The following is a 21,885-nucleotide window of genomic DNA, read 5'->3' as shown; positions in this document are numbered from 1 at the left end:
GTCATGTCCCACGCAGAGAAGGGGAGGGTGGCGAGACTGCTCGTCATGTTGGCTGGAGAGAGAGGCCACATCTGAGCAACAAAAGAGGCTCTCTTGGGGTGATTCTTAGGCCTAAATTTTAAGTAGACTTGACATATCCTTTGTGGGGTTAAGTTTCATATGAACTACCCCCAAGACTGGGGGCTCAGCCTATAGCTTTGGTTGTCCACACTGCTTGTGAGAATATCAGGAATTCAACTTGGGGAAGTTGAATTTCTCCCCACTCTCACCATGCCCCGAAGGGGGCTTGCAAACACTTTTCTAGTCACTGATCAAATCACTCTGGGATTCATCGGGGCATCACTTTGGACAAACTAACAAAATCTCATGTCCTACCTGAGATTCCAAGTACTTATGACATTCAATCAAACTATCTACATGAGTTATATTAGGAAATGCTCTAGTCAAAATATAAATTTTGTAACAAATAAACATTTTTTGCTTTAGTCTCACACATTAGTTGAAATTTTAAACTACTAAGTACCATCTATTTTCAGCACACTGCAGTAATGACATTCCTTTGTTCTTCCTCATGCAAAAACATTTTTAAAATTTGTACATTGTACATTTCACCATTATTATACATGCTAGGCATTCCTAGATTATACCATCTTGATCTTTACCATCTATCTTTCTTTCTGATTTCATTTATGTCCCCAGCCCTCCTCCCTCTATCATTCTCACATTCAGCTTCATTCAGTGTTTTAATATAATTACATTACAGTTAGGTAGTATTGTGCTGTCCATTTATGAGTTTTTATATTCAGTCCTGTTGCACAATCTGTATCCCTTCAGCTCCAGTTACCCAATATCTCACCCTATTTCTATCTCCTGATGGTCTCTGTTACCAAGGAAATATTCCAAGTTTATTCACTAATGTCAGTTCCTATCAGTGAGACCATACAGTATTTGTCCTTTTGTTCCTGGCTAATCACACTCAGCATAATGTCCTTAAGGTCCATTCATGTTGTTACATACTTCATAACTCTATTCTGTCTTACAGCTGCATAATATTCCATCTTATGTAAATGTCACAGATTGTTTAGTCAGCTGTCTGTTGATGGACATTTTGGCTGTTTCCATCTCTTGGTAATTGTTAATAATGCTGCTATAAACATTGATGTGTAAAATGTCCATTTGTGTCCTTGGCCTCGTGTCCTTTGAGTAGAGACAGCATATAGATGGGTCCTGTTTTTTAATCCATTCTGCCAGACTATGTCTTTTGATTGGAGAGTTTAATCCATTAACATTCAGTGTTATTACTGCATGGGTAGTACTTTCTTCTACTATTTTGCCTTCTGGATTTTATAAGTCATATATAATTTTCCTTCTTTTTATCTTTACTCATAGTCTTCCTTTCTACACTCTTCTCCACATCTCTCTCTTCTGTCTTCGTATCTGTCTCTAGTGTTCCCTTTAGTATTTCTTGCAGAGCTGGTCTCTGGGTCACACATTCTCTCAGTGATTTTTTGTCTGAAAATGTTTTAATTTCTCCCTCATTTTTGAAGGACAGTTTTGCTGGATATAGAATTCTTGGTTGGCAGTTTTTCTCTTTTAATAATTTAAATATATTATCCCACTGTCTTCTCGCCTCCATGGTTTCTGCTGAGAGATCTGCGCATAGTCTTATTGGGCTTCCCTTGTATGTGATGGATTGCTTTTCTCTTGCTGCTTTCAAGATCCTCTCTTTCTCTTTGACCTCTGACATTCTGATTATTATTATTTTTTTTAAATAAAAATATATTTTTATTAAATAACAAAAATGTTAACACCTGTAATGGATACCAAGAAATACAATGCTACCAATCTTATACAATTCTTACTAAGACACTGTAATAATGTAGCTGCTTCTATAAAATTCATCTAGTGTGATAACATTACTTTTTTTTTTAATTTTTTATTAATCAAAAAAAAGAAAAGAAATTAACATTTAGAAATCATTCCATTCTACACATGCACTCAGTAATTCTTAGTATCATCACATCGATGTATGATCATCATTTCTTAGTACATTTGCATCGATTTAGGAAAAGAACTAGCAAAACAGCAGAAAAAGATATAGAATGTTAATATAGAGAAGAGAATTAAAATAATAATACTAATAAAAAAATATATATATATATATAAAGGAAAAAGAAAAAAAACAAAAACAAAAGATACAAACAAACAAACAAAAAACTATATTTCAGGTGCCGCTTCATTCAGTGTTCCAACATAGTTACATTACACTCAGGTATTATTGTGCTGTCCATTTTTGAGTTTTTGTATCTAGTCCTGTTGCACAGTCTGTATCCCTTCAGCTCCAATTACCCATTATCTTACCCTGTTTCTAACTCCTGCTGGTCTCTGTTACCAATGATATATTCCAAGCTGATTCTCGAATGTCGGTTCACATCAGTGGGACCATACAGTATTTGTCCTTTAGTTTTTGGCTAGACTCACTCAGCATAATGTTCTCTAGGTCCATCCATGTTATTACATGCTTCATAAGTTTAGTCTGTCTTAAAGCTGCATAATATTCCATCGTAGCTATACGCCACGGTTTGTTTAGCCACTCGTCTGTTGATGGACATTTTGGCTGTTTCCATCTCTTTGCAATTGTAGATAATGCTGCTATAAATACTGGTGTGCAAATGTCCGTCTGTGTCTTTGCCCTTAAGTCCTTTGAGTAGATACCTAGCAGTGGTATTGCTGGGTCGTAATCCATTCTGCCATTCTATGTCTTTTGATTGGGAAATTCAGTCCATTAACTTTTAGTGTTATTACTGTTTGGATAATATTTTCCTCTACCATTTTGGCTTTTGTATTATATATATCATATCTGATTTTCCTTCTTTCTACACTTTACTCCATACCTCTCTCTTCTGTGTTTTCATATCTGACTCTAGTGCTCCCTTTAGTATTTCTTGCAGAGCTGGTCTCTTGGTCACAAATTCTCTCAGTGACTTTTTGTCTATAAATGTTTTAATTTCTCCTTCATTTTTGAAGGACAATTTTGCTGAATATAGGAGTCTTGGTTGGCAGTTTTTCTCTTTTAGTAATTTAAATATATCATCCCACTGTGTTCTAGCTTCCATGGTTTCTGCTGAGAAATCTACACATAGTCTTATTGGGTTTCCCTTGTATGTGATGGATTGTTTTTCTCTTGCTGCTTTCAAGATCCTCTCTTTCTCTTTGACCTCTGACATTCTAACTAGTAAGTGTCTTGGAGAACGCCTATTTGGGTCTATTCTCTTTGGGGTGCGCTGCACTTCTTGGATCTGTAAATTTAGGTCTTTCATAAGAGTTGGGAAATTTTCAGTGATAATTTCTTCCATTAGTTTTTCTCCTCCTTTTCCCTTCTCTTCTCCTTCTGGGACACCCACAACACGTATGTTTGGGCGCTTCATATTGTCATTCAGTTCCCTGATCCCCTGCTCAAGTTTTTCCATTCTTTTCCCTATAGTTTCTGTTTCTTTTTGGAATTCAGATGTTCCATCCTCCAGTTCACTAATTGTAGCTTCTGTCTCTTTAGATCTACCATTGTAGGTATCCATTGTTTTTTCCATTTTTTCTTCTTTGTCCTTCACTCCCATAAGTTCTGTGATTTGTTTTTTCAGATTTTCTACTTCTTCTTTTTGTTCAGCCCATGTCTTCTTCATGTCCTCCCTCAATTTATTGATTTGGTTTTTGAAGAGTTTTTCCATTTCTGTTCGTATATTCAGCATTAGTTGTCTCAGCTCCTGTATCTCATTTGAACTATTGGTTTGTTCCTTTGACTGGGCCATATTTTCAATTTTCCGAGCGTCATCCATTATTTTCTGCTGGTGTCTGGGCATTTGATCAGATTTCCCTGGGTGTGGGACCCGGCTGGTTGAAAGGTTTTTCTGTGAAATCTCTGGGCTCTGTTTTTCTTTTCCTGCCCAGTAGGTGGCGCTCGTGGCGCTCGTCTGTCTGGGGAGCCCACCAGTAGAAGATGCTGTGGCTCCTTTAAATTGCCAATCCGAATCTCGCAGTCGGCCCAGGAAACCGCGCATGGGGGGGGGTCACCGGCCGCCGTGGCTTGGGGGAGTGCTGGTCCAAATTGCCCAGCTGGCCCGAGACGCCAAGCATGGTGGGAGGGCCCCGCTATCCAACGTTCCTAGTCAGACCGGGGAGCCACGTGCGTGGAGGGGACCCCAGTCGCCAGCCGCCCCGGCCGGGAAAACGCGCGCCCCTCGGGTATCTCACCGCAGCGGATTCTCCCTGCCCGTTCAGCCGTTCCAGAATGGGGTACGCTGTCTTTTTGGTCTCTGTCGTGACTCCGGGAGCTGTTTTGTATTGTTTCTGTTTCTTTAGTTGCTTTTCTGGAGGAGGAACTAAGACCCGCGCGTCTTACTAAGCCGCCATCTTCTCCGGAAGTCCGACGTTCTGATTATTAAATGTCTTGGAGTATGTCTATTTGGATCTATTCTCTTTGGGGTACGCTACACTTCTTGGATCTGTAATTTTAAGTCTTTCATAAGAGTTGGGAAATTTTCAGTGATAATTTCCTTCATTAGTTTTCCTCCTCCTTTTCCCTTCTCTTCTCCTTCTGGGACACCCACAACATGTATATTCATGCGCTTCATATTGTCTTTCAATTCCCTGAGTCCCTGCTCATATTTTTCCATTGTTTTTCCTATAGTTTCTGTTTCTTGTCGGATTTCAGATGTTCCATCCTCCAGTTTTGAAATCCTATGTTCTGTCTCTCGAAATCTACCATTGTAGGTTTCCATTGTTTTTTTCATCTCTTCTACTGTATCTTTCATTCCCATAAGTTCTGTGATTTGTTTTTTCAGACTTTCAGTTTCTTCTTTTTGTTCTTTCCTTGCCTTCTTTATATCCTCCCTCAGTTCATTGATTTGGTTTTTGATGAGGTTTTCCATGTCTATTTGTACATTCCGAATTAATTGTTTCAGCTCCTGTATGTCATTTGAATTGTTGGTTTGTTCCTTTGACTGGGCCATATCTTCAATTTTCCTAGTGTGATTTATTTTTTACTGGCATCTAGGCATTTAATTACCTTAATTAGTTTATTCTGGAGGTTGCTTTCACTTCTTTTATCTAGGGTTTTCTTGCTGGATGAATTTGTGTCTATCTGTTCTTTGACATTTCGTTCAGCTTTATCTGAACCTTTAGCTTAAGTTTTGTTTAACAGAGGAGAATTTTCCAGTTCTTGTTTTCTTGTTTCTTGCCCTGCTTGTGTGGTGCCTTTCACCCACACACATTTAGGAGGGTCTACTTAGATATTATAGACCCCAGCCAGATTTTCCCAGACCAAACTGGCCTCCTATCAGGAGGAAAGAGTCACCTGTGTCGGTTTTCCCTGAGGGTGAGACCCAGCAGGTTGAAAGACTTCCCTGTGAAGTCTCTGGACTCTGTTTTTCTTATCCTGCCCAGTATGTGGTGCTTGTCTGACTGCAGGTCCCACCAGCATAAGATGATGCGGTACCTTTAACTTTGGCAGACTCACCCTACTGGGGGCATGGTGGAGACAGAGGAGAGGTTGTAGGCTGGTTTTAAGGGCTTCAAATTACCAATCCCTGGTTTCTGAATTCCTTGATGGAGGGATTCCACCTGAGTTGGGCTTCACCTCCCCCCCGGGGAAGGCACAGGCTCCAGACAAGCCCCCAAAAGAGCTCACTTCTGCCTATGTCTGGGGCAGTTGCAGCCTGAAAAGTCCTGCCGCTGTATCCAGAGGCAGTCAAGCCTTTATAGATACACAGCCACAAAAACCTCTGTTTCCTTCTTTTTTTTTTCCCCCTTTTCCTGTCAGTCCTTCCCCCTTGCCGCCGGGGCAAAAATGAGCAACCTCCGCTTTGATCAGGTTCACCTAAGCTGGGGGCCTATTTTTAGTAGTCAGAATTAGTTAATTAGTTCCACAATTGGTGTTTGATTGTGCCCAGTCTCTGCTGCTGGTAAAGTCCTTTCCTTTCCCCTCTGGAAAGCAGTCTGTGGGGGAGGGGCACTGGCTGCTGCAGCTTTGGGAACTCACGGTTCGGGGGGGTGCTCGCAGCTGGTCCAGCTGGTCCAGACTGGGGTACGCTGTGTGTCTGGTCACTGACGTGGCCCCAGGAGCTGTTCTGTACTGTTACTGGTTATTTAGTAGTTGTTCTGGAGGACGAACTAAAACACGCACGTTGTTAAGCCGCCATCTTGACCTGCTGTTAATGACTTTTTATACAAAGGTAGTTTCTAAAGAAAAATCCTTTGATGTACACAGATAAATATTTTAAAAACAGATTTGTACTTAGTTTGGGAATTAAAACTAATATAAGGGGTGGGCAACGATGTCTCAGTGGAGTTCTTGTGTGCCATGCTGGGAGACCCAGATTTAGATTCCTGGATCCTGCCCATGCCCAAAACAAAAACAAATAACAAAAAAACCCTGATATAATGTGATTTGGGCTAGTCACTTTGAATGTAAAGAACACATAAAGACTTTTAATTGAGCAAGAGAACACTTGCAACTTAAGGAAGGACAGTTAATGATTAAAAGGGGACAGTTAACAGGTATTGTAAAACCAGACTGCATATGGAACAGTGTGTTTGAGCTGATTAAATATACTAAGGATTACTAGGAATCCCCTACCCCTTTGCCGCTCTTCCCATCCTTGCACAGTCAATAGTTGTTGAATGTTTCCACAATGAATGTTGCATAAAAAACCAAATATATGAAATTGTCTTTGCTATCAAGGGTATGCTCTTACTGAATGTAATTTATTAGTTCACTTTTCTTGCTGCAGAAAGAATACTAGGGTGAGCCTAGTTAATGTTTAAAAAATTATTTCTACCATCTCTGCTGTTTAAATCTAAATTGCAACTCAGTGCCATCTTCCTCATGATTGTCTTAATTCTACTACCAATCCACTGCACTGCATCCCTAAAAAAAGTGAGCATCCTTAGTATTCATGAAAAGCATCTTCTTGGACTATCACTTTTAAATCTTGAATTATAGTTACTTACAGAACAGTTGTTAAACTTAAAGAATCCTGATTCCCAGTAGTTCTCAGAACAATACCTTGAACAGAAATGGTATTCACTAAATGATTTACTCAATGGGTATGAAATTTATTTTTAAGTGCCTTAACGCTTAGAATTACTCAAACCTGAGTTTAAATTCCAGCTCTGCCATATAAGCTTTGTGATTTTGGTCAACCCTTAATTTCTCTTCATTTCCATTTCCTAATCTGTAAAATGGGAATAATAATCACTACTTGATAGAGATGTGAATATTAAAAGCAGTAATGTAGGTAAAACACAGTGCCTGAGGCAACGTACATGCTCAGTAAGTTTTGGCATGCTCCCACATGCCCTCCCAGGACACACAGATGTTGTATGTGCAAGATGTTAGGCACTAGAAGAAGGACCGCAGTGCTCATGTTGTTTGAAGAAGAAATAATATCATACAAAATATTAAAATGGTAATGCTTTTGGAACAGTAGAGGCAATAGTATGAGAATTCCATTCTTTTTCCCAGAGATTACTTTTTGGCAGGGAACGCGTTACAGAAAGCATTATTTAAAAGGTAGCAGTTGTGCAGAAAATAGAAGGATAGGTAAGGCTTGAATGGATGAAAATGGTGATGAGAAAGGCAGATGAATATTGTAAAAGATTTATCTTTTAAAAACACCATTGTTATACATTAATACTTTCTGGTCTCAGAAAGCGATTGGAGATGTAGATTCTTTAACGGTCTGCTGGTAGTCCTCTCAAAGACTTGCCAACTGCCCATATTTGTTTTCAGATAGTGTGGTAGAGGAAATCATTTGTTAACTTGGCCAGGTGAAGGTACCTGGTTCTTTTGTTGTGAACATGAGCAGATGGTACGTGAACCTCATCTGTTGCTCATTACATCTGCAGTGGGCTAGGTGGCGTGCCTGCTGTAATGAATGATATTTAATTTAATTGTCTGGTGCTTCAATGAGAGAGCTCAACGTAGCACAGCCCAAGCAGCTCAGCATACCTTATCTCAGCACTGGCAGCTCAGCCCAGGCCTTTGGAGATGCAGAAAGAAATCACCCCGGGAAAAGTTGTTGGAACCGAGAGGCCTGGAGAGAAGGCCAGCAGAGATCACCCTGTGCCTTCCCACGTAAGAAAGAACCTCAGTTGAAAGTTAGCTGCCTTTCCTCTGAAGAACTAATGAAATAAATCCCCTTTTATTAAAAGCCAATCCATCTCTGGTGTGTTGCATTCTGGCAGCTAGCAACCTAGAACAGATAGCCTACAGTTTTTGATCCAAGTTTGAGAATTGCCACCAAAGACTTTGGAAATGAGAAAATAGCTAGAGAACAACCTTACTAGACCTCCGATTTTCAGGGCTTATAACACTATATTGGGGGATATTTCTCATAGATATGAAGAAGGGGACAATTAACTTGGTAATTATCCCTCAAGATATGAAGGACTATTAATGACTTTTCAGAAGGCAGCTTTTCAATTTAATAGTGAAAATCTCAAATATAATACAGAAAAGCTCTCTAGTCCTTTCTGTATATAGTTTTTCTAGGTACTCCAAAGTAGGTATTGAAAAGGGAATCATATGAAACCAAACTATCATAAATATGTGTTTAGGGCATTGTATTATCCAAATTCGAGTGTGACCTTAATCTCAAGTCTGCAGTCTATAAAGGTGACATTAGTGATCCCAGTTGGTGCAAAAATCTGCTACTCCAACCAGTGAATTAATAAGTAATGGCATAGGTTTATTTTCACCACTAATTGGTTGGAAATCTTTACAGTGAGGAAAACCACTAATACCTACAAACATAATAGAGTCCTTAAGTAAGGGCCATTATGACCACAAAGTCTCTTAAGTTTCTCCCAGAGAATTATTTTTAAACATTTTTTTAGTGTGAAATATAACATATCAAAAAAGTAATAAATTTCAAAGTACATTTTGACAAATAGTTATAGAACAAATTTCAAAATATTGTATGGGTTACAGTTCTACAATTTCAGGTATTACCTTCTAACTGCTCTGAGACACTGGAGACTAAAAAGAAATATCAATATAAATGATTCATTAGTCATACTCATTTGTTACAGCCTACCTTCTCTGTTACAACAACTCCTCCCAATCTTTAGGGATATTTGGGCAATGACCATTCTAACTTCTTCATGTTGAAAAGGAGTGCTGACATAATGGGGTAGGGGGTTGCAACTGATTGATATTTTTGGAGTGACTGGTACCTCTTGAGTATCAAGAACTGTCATAGGAACAATCTGAAACTTATAGGTTTCTGAAAAATAAACTTTGCGAGTGAAACTTTTATAGTCTCAGATAGAGCCCTGAGTATTCTTTAGGGTTTTCAGGAAAACTATTGTTTGGGGCTTGGCATATTATGGCAATTAGTGATATCTAACTGAAGCTTGCAAAAGAGTAACCTCCAGAATAACTTCTCAACTCTGTTTGGAATCTCTTAGACTCTGATACCTTATTCTATTACATTTCTTTCCCCCCTTTTGGTCAGGTCCTCTAGAAAATTTTTAGGGGTGGTCTGAGTACAGTTGAGTTGGTATTTTGGCCCATATTCTTTCCTCAGCTCTGCTTTTCCAGGGAGAACCTTCAGGAAGTTTTTTACCATCAGAGGGTATACAAAAGATGTTAAATCCATCTACTCAAGAGCTATAGAATAGGCAATGGTTTTCTCTATAGAAACAACATTTAGTGGAAATTGCATTCCAGCTCAGTCATTTCTCTGGAATTGGTGGGTGCTTCACATGCCTTTTATAGTAATGAGATGCCGCTGATCTCATAACTGATGTTTTAGCCAGGAAGGGTTTGGTCATTGCTGGCAGTTTACCTTCTTTGTCTCACCTTCAAATGGCTGTTCATTTCTGCACTGTGTAAGTAGAAAATTGGGAAGCATTTGTTTTTCCTCAGCATTCCTGTTCTGGTTGTACACCAAAGTCAGAAACAAGGACCTAGTGGTATGTCCTCTGACAGGGTATATTGCTGGCCCTATCAATTACTAGCCATATGATCTTAGAATACTTCTGTTTACTCATCAATGAAATTAGACTAATATATCCATTTCACTAGAGAACATAGATTTTTAATCGGTGATCAATAAATGGCCTTCTATAGCTTTATGTAGTTATGTGTTCTTGGAGCCTTTAGTTTTTCTTGGATTCTCAGAAGGATGTCACCCCCGCCCCACCCCCATTAAGAATTTCTGCCTTAGAACTTATTATGAATTTGATGAAGTAATAGATATAAAATACTTAAATCATTTGAAGAGCAGTATACATAGAACGATATTTTGAAAAAAATACTATTTCACACAGATACAATCATTCCCTACAAAATTAGTTCATTTAATACATATTTCAATACTTTTGTAACTCTCTGATAAACTAAACCTATTTTTACAATATCTCCTTCCTCATTCCATGCCTCCATCTCTTCCTTCTTTCCAGTTGCAGAAGATCTAGGATAGAACGTGAATAAAATTTCTAGACTTATATAGTTATTAAACCTTTAGCTCAATCTCAGGTTTGCTTTCCCTGATTACATATATTCCCAACTTCACTAATCCTTCGGCATTTAAAACTGACATTAAGATCACTGACTTCTATAATGTTTTTTTTTTTTTTGCTTTTGCTTATGTGATATTTCAGCTCCATTTCTTTGTTTATAGAGAAAAAGTTAATTTCTTTTATCAATAGATCTAATTATTTATCTAATCCTGTGAAAGATAAACATTTAGTGTCTTGCCCTTTATTTGAATTTACTGAATGTTCTTTTAGGTATGAGTTTATCTTTTGTAGGTCAGAAAAAGAAAACAGAAAAAATCATCCTAGATTTTTTTCTTAAGGCTCTTTCATTCTAAACCAGATATATTGCCTAGTTGTTTGGGTTATCTGCTACTGGGTAACAAACTATTCCAAAATATATTAGACTAAAACATCTAACATTTTATTTGCTTACGAGTCTGAATTGATTGGGGCTCAGCTGGTTGGGTCTTCAGCTGTTGTCTGTAATCTGGGACTGGAAGATTAAATATGGCTTCACTCACATGTCTAGCACCTAACTGGGAGGTTGTTACTTTTCTCTCTACATGGTTTGCTTGGTCTTCTTTGTTTGGCAGCTGAATATCAATAGGGAACATTCCCAGAGGACAAACCCCAGTATGCAAGCACTTATCAAGCTTCTTGTATTATGCTTGTTAATGTCCCATTGATCCTGCCAAGAGTTGGTGTGATTACTAGAAGTCATGGTTCATTGGAGACTGCCAAAGTAATACTCCACACTAGCCTATTGGAGTAATTCATTTAAGTAGTTTTATTGAATGAGTGACTTAGATTTTCAATGCAGAATTATTCGCTACTCTTCACTGATATGGATACTTTTTTTTTCTAGGTTAATTTGCATTCAAATAATCCCTTACAGTGTTTGGTAATCTTTATTTTTTTGATTGATTGATTGGTTAATTAATAATCCCGTTCTTTTCTGGTCTTTCAATCCATACGTAACCAAACATAACTTAAAATTTGTTTTAAAATTGAAAGTACAGAGTTTTCCTTAACCTTGTAGTTGGAGAAAGTATACTGATCATTTTTGTACATATCTCTAAGTGTCACCTAAATGGTCGATCAATAGTATTCTCATCCTTTACTTGTAGCCACTCTGAATATATGAGCGTAGAGAAAATTAAGTTTGTCTTTTGCTCTCAGAAAGTTCAAATTTAAAAATCTAAATTAGCTCAACAGGTGAATTGAAAGAAGCTTAAGAGCTTGAGGTGACTGAGTGGAGGATATGATTTTGTTATAAAAGTATGTTTCTGTTTTATAAATTTATTTGTGTACAACTCCCCTTAATACATTTAAAAGTCATTAATACAACATTAATTACATGATATAAAAAGGGAAAGAGTAGTAAGAAGTAAAGATTTCTTTTTTTTTAATTTTAGGAGTTGCTGTCATTTGAGGATAATGAGAAACAAAATATAAAAACAAAGCGTCTGTGGTATTAAAATATATCAGGAAGAAAACCTTTGATCTGACTGACACAGTTTATCTGGAGTCATACTTTTGCAGATTAGTAAAAATGACCAAATTTCAGTATTGGGTCATTTTTCAGGGAGAGTATACCCTTGCTCTTCCTTTGCAATATCTAAGGAATTTTAATTTATAAGAACAGTCTGATAGATGTTTGAAATTACAGAAAGGGAAACTGTATTTTAGTGTAGTATTTCTAGCTGTACTTAAGGAGGTGCATAGGTATAATACTTTTCAAACTTAAAGTGTATAGATCTTCGAAGCTTCTTATTAAAATTCAGACACTCATTCACTAACTCTGGGATGGAGCCTAGGATACTTCATTTCTGACAAGCTTTCAGGTGATGGGATGCTACTGGTTCACCAACAAGGATTTAGTATACTTAACTCTTCGGGAATATCTAACCTAGCCAAGCCTCTGAGGTGGACCTTCTTAATTCCCGTACACATTGGTATGTGACTTTTTACTCTGGTCATTGACTTCCAGCAGGGCCATTAGAAATTCTATTAGCTTCTTTCACACATGCTCAAGTCTTATATTTATTTATTTCACAACTAGGAAATAATGTTAATCTAAAACTATTTTCTTTTCGGACATAGCATGAAGTCATTTTTATAAATCTGGCCTTTCTACTTGCTATAATGTGAAAATAGAAAAATTCTTTGGTTTCATGAAATTGATTAGTCCCTCAGAAATTTCATTATCAAAACCCGCACTACAGGATATCAGTAGAACTTCTGCTTATAACAGATTCTTCTTCAAAGAGAGTCCTTCAAAGCCGAGACTCTAGTTTTCTAGCTTTTGACAAAAGCTAGCTATTGGAAATGGGATCAGGGTGTATACACCAACATATCTTAATGACTACCTGAGTCACGTGCAGGACTTCGTCTGACCCAAGGAACCTGGATGTGTGGCAACCTTACATTTACTCTGATGGTTCATTTCTCTTTAGACTCTGCTTCTTAGGCTAGGTTTTAGCATATCTGTGGAGGTACTGAAAACTAGCCAGACCTTATTTAGGCAGAATCTTCACAACATGTTCTTTCTACCCATCTTCTTCTTTACTGAGGGAAGCATAGTAAATGCAACCCCATAGATATAGCCCATCCAGGTAGTCAGCAACAAGAGCAAAATTTTCATGTAAACATAATTTTAATTTTAAAAAAATGATGTATTGATCTCCATCTAAGAAGAAACTGCCATGGATCTACTGTTTTAGTGCATCTCATGCATTGGACAAGTTTGTTCTTACAGAGATAGCACAGGTGACAGGAGGATTTTAGACTCTGACAAACTTGGATTTGAATCGTTGCTTTGTTGTTACTAGCTGGACTTTATTTAAGCCATTTTACTAAATCAAATTGAATCTAGCAGGGGATTCCTACTTTTCAAGTTGTATGGGAAATCTACTCTCAGTTATTGTCCCCCCTCCCCCCGAAGGTGCTTGAGTGAATCAAGGCCTGCCTTGCAACTTCATGGGACACTAGCCCTTTCCCCTCTCAGTTTTGGGGAAATTTGCCCCAGGGGTTGGGCTAATCTCTGCTTTAATCTTGCAGTCCCACAATTTTCATACTCACAACTCTGGGAGAGTCTCACACGAAATTCCTGTGATTTCTCCCTTCAAAACACAAAGGTTACTCCATCCTATGCCTGGAGATTTTCCTTCCTTTGTTCTAAAACAAAAAATATCTATTTACAACTGCTATTAACAGTTACTGTGCTTTTTCAGAAGACCATTAAGTAACTTCATTTTAATTCCTGTAATAACCCTGGAAGGCATTGTTACTTTTTTTTTTTTTACGTATAAAGAAATTGTGGCTCATAGGATTTAACCAAGTGAGTAGAAGAACCTAAATTTGAATTAAATCACTTTGATTACTAAACCATGGAAGCCTGAATGTTAAGTCCTCACTTGCAGATGTTTCATCTTGAGTATATTTCTTTCTTTCTTTTTTTGGAAGCAGAATTCTTTATTTAAAGTTCCAAAATTTATGGCAAAAGTTAGGAACTGGTAATATTTTAAGATACTGTCTCCTTTTATATTTAGTATCAGGAAGAGCTATGTCAAATGCTTTATGAAAACTATACAGCAGACTGTTGCTGCTAATATGCTAATTACAACATACAACTGGTACAGTGTTAACAGTGACATCTATTTCTCTGAGCAAAAGTTAAAAACGATGCATAAAGCACATTTTTGAAGTAAAAAAAATTTAATTAGGAATTAAATGTAAGATAGAAAGTAGATTTCTAACCTGCCAAATTTTTCAATATGTAGATGATGTCTAAGCACTCATTGTTTTACACCATTTGGAAGGCACAGACATTTTATTTCATAAAACTGAAACTACAAATCATAGTGTACTGTGAAAACTAAAGATATTTCCATTTTTTAAGTTGACTCAAATTTTATAAAATATATTAAAAAACAAAAACATTTATTCTATTTCCATATATCTTTTCTATTTAAGACTGGGAAATGTCAGAACTAGAAATCCCATATTGTTATAGAGGAGAATAATAAAAATGAGTTTTAAAGTCTTTTTTTTACAAGTTATGAGTTTTAAAGTCTTTTTTTTTACAAGTTGAGAAAATCATTATGTTCAACCTAAAATTTCAGCTAAAGCCTTAAATTCAGCTGCAATAAAAATGCTATGAATAGAATTGATAAAAAGATACTGAAAACTTGGGAAATAATAAACAACAAAATTCATGCTTATCATATTTATACATACTCTTTGTTGTGTTTCAATGCCATATGATCTGATTCAAAGTAATAAACATCAGGATCATCATCTTCATCTTCTATAATGTGCTAATTGGCGCTCTTTGGCAGTTGGCAAATGTCCAATATTGAATCTTGCCTCTGAGGGTGGCTTATTTAGTCCTTCAGTTCCATAATTTTCAAAGTTAGAACATATCCCTCTTTCATTCTGAGAAATTTCATCTGGATTTGTATGAGACTCACTTATATTACCACTAACGTTACATTTATTTCATTGGAACTAAGATTATTTTCCTCATGTTGTCCATTTTCTCTGCAAAGAGAACTGTTTTTAGTGGGACTGCCTCTGGTAGGGACTACCCTTCATGGTGAAGTTCTCTGTGTAACCATATTCTTGAGGTTCTGCAAAATACATCATTTGAGCTGAAACACAGTCTAGAATAGAAGGTGATTCTGGTTCTCCAGAGACTGGTATACTCTCAAGATTCGTGTCCAGGACATTACTGGTGTTTTCATTACACCATTCTTTGTGGCACTGCTGTCTCCTACCACATCTATTTTCTCCTCAGAATCCCTTAAAGATGACTGAATTTCAGAAAAGGGCCCTGTAGCTGGCTCAGTAGTCTGCTGATTAACGTGTTTCGTCGGTAGGCAAGCAGTTACTATTTTGTGGTCCTCCAGTTTGACCTGCACTTCTGAATTTGTGCAAGGCATGTTATAGTCTCTATAACTGTCTTCCTTCCTACTATCAAGGAACATTGAAGTCTGGAGTCTTCCTTCCTACTATCAAGGAACATTTTCGTCTAATTTTTCCTGCAACACATAGGAATCAGTGCTATTTTGTTTAGTGTTCCCTTTAGGCTGACAATCATCACAGATTATAACAACTGAATCACTGTCATCAAATCTACTGACAGCTAAATAACCTGTGAGTTCTTCAACTACTGTAGAATTAAGTGGCCTTTCCTCACTGACATTCACCTTTTTAATTTCCCCTGTTTCACCATAATCCAGTATAAGACACCGACAAACTCGTTTAGTCTCCTGAAAATCTGCATCATTGTCTACTACTGTGTTCCTCTGTTTTACTGACTCCTTGTCTGATTATATAGGTGAATCTTCTTGTGAACTGTTTGGTGCTTTAGATCTTAAGCAATGCTTAATTTTTTTTACAACTGGTGAAACAGGTTCTGTCTGCTTTCTGTCACAATTTTCTGTAGCCTGCCTTTCTGTCTTATCTTTTACCGAAGAAGAAAGTCCTCTTTTCCTAGGTTTTACCCATGATTCTTGAGTACTTTGCTGTTTTAAGTCAGTGGTTCTTCCATTACTATTTCTACATGAGTAGATGGGAAATTAGCCATACTGTGGCAAGTTCCTACAATGGTCATCATGATCCACTCATTGGGAAACCTGTACAACCAAAGATCTACCGTTGTAGTCATGTTATCTCTCTTCCGTATATCCTGAAGAATTGAAGCTATCATCTAGAATAGAGTTTAAACATCAGGGTTTCAGACTCTCAGCTGCAGCCATGGAGAATACTAGAACTTCCTAAATTCCTTTCTTTTTACAAGTGTTTCGCCTACTATTTGATTCCCAAACATCTGCATTTATCTGTCATCACTGTAAATGTCCATGTTACATTGAGACTTCAGGTATTAATTATTTATATGGTTGTACTAGCACAACTTGATATCTTTTGTGTGGGGCTGGGTGCCTCAAGCCAATCAGAGGTAAGGAGTAGTTGCATCCCAACATATCACTTTCATCTAAAATATCTCATTTTACTCATTACCATTTACCTCCATCTTTTTAAGCAAGAAAATGACTTTTAAACTACAGATACAACAAAACTATGAAAATCCTTGGGAAGCACAGTTAAGTTTTGGGTGAGTTGTTCAATGACAACTTTTAAAATTAAGTTTCTTAAACTCTCTGGTGTTTGGAAGGCACTTGGAAATATCTTGAAAGATCCAATATTGACTCTCTGAAAAATCATGCAGAATTTAGAAGGGATTGAATGCAGGAGAAAAATAACCCTTTGCCCAATTTTAAAATAAAGCTAGAGCTTCTGGAAGCAGATGAACGTTCTGGCTATTGATCACTAGTGAAATCTTAAAATGTACTAAAATTGATGATATGTGAACTTTCAGAAAAAGTATAAGGTAAAATTAGTAAGTCCAAACTGGGTTCACTAAAAAACAAATATTATAAAACTTATTTCCTTTCTTTTTGTGAGAGGGTTCACATATTAGGGGTTTTTTGTATACATATATTCTCTTGATTTTAACAAAATATGTGAACAAGAGGTCTGTGACAACGATAATTTATTGATTATATCATCAATTTCCTTTATTTTCCCCACCCCTAAGACGAGATACCTCACTTCCATTCCATGCCTATTGAAAGGGAATTACTGAAGAAGGGCCCAGTTTTCCATACTTTGTAAAAGCTGATCCAGGTCTACTGTAGCCATTCCATATGGTGGTATTTGAGAAACACTAAAAGAGGTTTTCAAGCTTTTTGAGGCAGTGACTCCTTTTATTAAATGAAACTTTTTACGAAACTCTACCCTGTAAGCAGATAAAGTGACATTTTAATAGTATAAATTGTTTGAGGTTATTTTGTTTACAATGTTTATTTGTTCAATAAGAATAATGGGTCTGTTATGAAGAAATAAAGATTTTAAAATCAGTTGTTATTAATAACCATATGATAGCTGTATTCACATTATCAGCTTCTGTGTTCAATAAAATTCTGTGCTTTTCTTTAAATGCACAATATTAAAAGAACTGATTTTTACAGATAATTATAAATGGTGACAGTTTTTTTTTTTTTAACTAACTTGTCTTGGGATCCCAGGATACTTTCTAACTCAATCCATGTAGGTTAGGGAATATTTGTATCAAACCTGTAATCCTCTGACTAAATTTATGAGACAATTGTTATCATTGCTTATCATACAGGAAACATCTAATGCTTAGAGTAAGTATTTACCCTCTCTCAAGTAGCATATTATCGCAAAGGACTTTTTACATTGCGATGAAAACAAGGCCATACAGATGTCCCTTAGTCTTCCCTGGCATTTAATTGAAGCCTATACTCATTTGATTTTGTGTTCATGTGTTTGCTTGAACAGCTTTATGAGATCAGACTGTATATGCCTGTATTTTCATAGACCGAGTTGGAGCTACACCTTTCCTTATCATTGGCACATTTACAAGAAGTTCACATATACATAGAGATATAGTAAAGGAAGCTTATTTTGAGGAAGGCTGAGATTTCACAGACAGGTTAATTGACACAAATTCTTTTAAATGGTATTCTAGTTTGCTAGCTGCCGGAATGCAATGTACCAGAAACGGAATGGCTTTTAAAAAGGGGAATTTAATAAGTTGCTGGTTAGCAGATTAGGGAGAGAAAATGATGATGCAAGGGACTTACTTTTTGGGAAGTTATAATTTTAGGGGAAAAATGTAGATACCACCATCTTAAATTGATTACTTGATTAATATATTCATTTTATATACATTTTAAATAGAATCCATTATTAAGAGGCTAAAAAAGGGCCATTCTCTGTAACACTATTTAAACATGCCTGAGTTTTCTCTGGCAATACAATCTGAGAGTGATTTACTTGTTCAATTAAGACTTTTTACAATATATTTTTTATTAGAGAAGTTGTAGGTTTACAGAAAAATCATGCAGAAAACACAGAGTTCACATATACCCTCCCCACACACAGTTTTTACTTTGCATTAGTGTGGTACCTTTGTTACAATTGATAAAAATTTATTATAATTGTACTATTAACCATAATCCATAGTTTACATTAGGAGTCACTATTCATGTACAGGCCTGTGGGTTTTTATTTTAATTTTTATTCTCATAATGTGTGTACAACCTGAAATTTTCCTATTTAACCACATTGAAATACATAATGCAATGGTGTTAATTATATTCACAGTGTCCTGCTATCATCAGCACATCCATTACCAAAATATTTGTCACTCGAAACAGAAACTCTATGCCCATAAGCATTAACTTCCTATTTCCTATCCCCAGCCCCTGTTAAATGTGTATTCTAGTGTCTGTCTCTATAAATTTGCTTATTTTAATTATTTTGTAGCATAAATATTTGTCCTTTTGTGTCTGGCTTATGTCACTCAATATGATGTCATCCGAGCTTATCCATATTGTTACATGTATTGGGACTTCATTCCTTTTCATAGCTGAATAGTATTCCATTGGTTGTATATACCACATTTTGTTTATCCATTCAACTGTTGATGGACATTTGGGATGCTTCCACCTTTTGGATCTTGTGAAAAAAGCCACTATGAACACTGGTAAACAAATATCTGTTTGATTCCCTGCTCTCTTTCTTTTGGGTATATATTCAAGAGTGGAATTGCAGGGTAACTCCATAGTTAAGTTTATGAGAAACTGCCAAACTGTTTTCAACAGTGGCTTCATAATTTTTCATTCCTACCATCCTTGAAGGAATGTTCAGATTTTGCCACATCTCTCCAACATTTATTTTCCTTTTTTTTTCATAGTAGCCATTCTAATTGTTATGAAGTAGTATCTTGTAGTTTTGATGCATTTCCCTGATGGCTAATGATATTTGAGCATTTTTTCATGTGTTTATTGGCCATGTGCATCTCTTCTTTGGAGAAATGTCTATTCATGTCTTTTACCTGTTTTTAAATTGGGTTGTTTGTCTTTTTGTTGTTGAATTGTAGGGTTTCTTTATATATTCTGGGCATTAAATCTTTATTTAATATCTGGATATTAAAATTTTATTAAACCTTTATACATATGTGGATTCCAAATATTTTCACTCATTCTGTAGATTGTCTTTGTACTTTCATAATAAAATCCTTTGATGTACAAAGGTTTTTAATTTGAAGCACTCCCATTTATCTATTTTTTCTTCTGTTGCTTGAGCTTTTGTTATAAAGTATAAGAAACCATTCACAAGGTTGTGAAGAAGCTTCCCTATGTTTTCCTGTTTTATAGTTTTGGTTCTTGTATTTAATTCTTTGATCCACTTTTAGATAATTTTTGTATATAATGTAAAGCAGCAGTCCATTTTCATTCTTTTGCATGTGAATATCCAGTTTTCCAAGCATAATTTTTCTGTGGATTTCTCTTGTATCCTGCCACTTTGCTGAATTTTTTTTTCAGTTATGTTACCTTTGTTGTGGGTTTTTAATGATTTTTTATGTTTAGGTTCATGTCATCTGAAAAGAGGGAAAGGTCTACTTTTCTAATTTGGATGCCATTAATTTATTTTTCTTACTTTATCACTGTGGCTAGAACTTCCAGTGCAAAGCTGAACTAACAATGGTGACAGGAGGCATACTCGTCTTGTTCCTCAAATTAAAGGGAATGCATTCAGTCTTTCACCATACATAAAATATGATAGCTTGGGTTTTTCGTATATGCCCAATATTGTTCTTTCTATGCCTAGTTTGCGAACTGTTTGTATCCAGAACGGGGCTGGATTTTTTCAGATGACTTTTCTGCATCAATTGTGATGATCATGTGGCCTTTTTCCTTCGTTCTGTTAATGTGGTGTATTCCATTATGTGATTTTCTTATGTTGAACCACCCTTGCATACCTGAGATATAAATCATACCTGATTATGGTGTATAATTATTTTAATGTGCGTTGCATTTTGTTTGCTAGTATTTTGTTGAGGATTTTTCATCGAAATTCATAAGATAAATTGCTTTGTAATTTTTTTCTTGTGATACCATTATCTGGCTTTGGAATTAGGATGAATGCTAGCATCATAGAGTGAATTAGAGTGTTCCCTCCTCTTCAATTTTGTGCATGAGTTTGAGCCGGGTTTGTTAATTCTTCTTGGAATGTTTGTTAAAGTTCACCAGTGAAGCCATCTGGTCCTAGACATTTCCATGTTGGAAGCTTTTTACTTTCTGATGTGTTATTAGTCTATTGAAAGCTTCTATTTCTACTTGAGTATAGGTAGTTTGTGTGTTTCTAGGAATTTGCCCATTTCATCTAGGTTCTCTAATTTGTTACTGTACAATTGTTCATAGTATCCTCTTATAGACTTTTTTACTTCTCTGGAATTGGTAATAATATTTCCCCTTTCATTTATGATTTCAATTATTTGTGTCTTGTTTCAGGTTGCTAAAGCTGCCAGAATTCACTATACCAGCAACGGGTTGACTTTTTCTCTGGCGATTTATTAGTTACAAATCTACAGTTTTAAGGCCATGAAAATGTCCGAATGAAGGTATTAAGAGAAAGATACCTTCTCGGAGGAAAGGTTGGCATCCGGATTTCCTCTGACACATGGGAAGGCACATGACAATATCTGCTTGTCCTTCTCTTCTGGCTTGGTTCCAGTTGTTCTCTCCTTTGGAAGCTTATCTCTGGATTTCATTTCTTTAGTCCTCTCATAAAGGACTCCAGCAAGGGGATTAAGACCCATCTTGAATAGGGTGGGTCACATCTTCATGGAAATTGCCTAACCGAAAGGTCCCACTCATAATAGGTCTACTGCCATAAGAATAGATACCAAGAACGTGGCTTCTCTGGGGTACATAATAGCTTCAAACCAGTACAGTGTCCTCTATCTTTTTCTCTTTGTCTATGTAACTTAAAGTTTGTCAATTTTGTTTTATCTTTTTGAGAGCCAAATTTTGGTTTCATTTAGCCTATTGTTTTTTAATTCTCTCTTTTATTGATTTGTGTTCTGATCTTTGTTATTTCCTCCCTTCTGCTTGCTTTGTGTTCAGTTTGCATTTCTTTTTTCTAGATTTTCTAGTTCTGAAGCAAGGTCTCTGATTTGAGGTCTTTCTTCTTTCTTAATATAAGCATTTAGTAAGAATGCTTGCCTGCCATGCCAGAGGACCCAGGTTCGATTCCCGGTGCCTGCCCATGTTAAATATATATATATATATATAAATAAGCATTTAGAGCTTTAAATTGCCCCCTCAGTGTTGCCTTTGCTGCATCCCATAAGTTTTTGTATTTTGTGTTTTCATTTTCATTTCCCTCAAGCTATTCATTATTCTTTACCTTGTGATTTCTTTTTTCACCCATTCATTGTTTTAGAGTGTGTTGTCTATTTTCCCCATA

General features: G+C 36.4%; 1 protein-coding gene and 1 pseudogene across 50 annotated transcripts in view; one reads left to right on the top strand and one right to left on the bottom strand.

Annotated features, from left to right (window-relative positions):
• The window catches only part of LOC143660720 (uncharacterized), a 298,041-nt gene that overhangs the window by 119,858 nt on the left and 156,298 nt on the right, over window positions 1-21,885 (top strand). For 3 of the 50 annotated variants that reach the window (XR_013164271.1, XR_013165076.1, XR_013164846.1), the window contains exon 1: window positions 1-21,885. This exon is cut by the window's left edge and continues 6,406 nt beyond it; it is cut by the window's right edge and continues 22,504 nt beyond it. The exons of the other annotated variants lie outside the window; for them this stretch is intronic. The gene's annotated coding sequence lies outside the window, so the exon portion shown is untranslated. 50 annotated transcript variants of the gene reach the window in all.
• The window catches only part of LOC143679489 (ZZ-type zinc finger-containing protein 3 pseudogene), a 21,018-nt pseudogene continuing 13,901 nt past the window's right edge, over window positions 14,769-21,885 (bottom strand).

Source organism: Tamandua tetradactyla, chromosome 1 (genome assembly GCF_023851605.1).
Source record: "Tamandua tetradactyla isolate mTamTet1 chromosome 1, mTamTet1.pri, whole genome shotgun sequence".
Lineage (NCBI taxonomy): Eukaryota > Metazoa > Chordata > Mammalia > Pilosa > Myrmecophagidae > Tamandua > Tamandua tetradactyla.
Note: the sequence above shows the minus strand (reverse complement) of the source record. Positions and strands in the feature narration are given on the sequence as shown.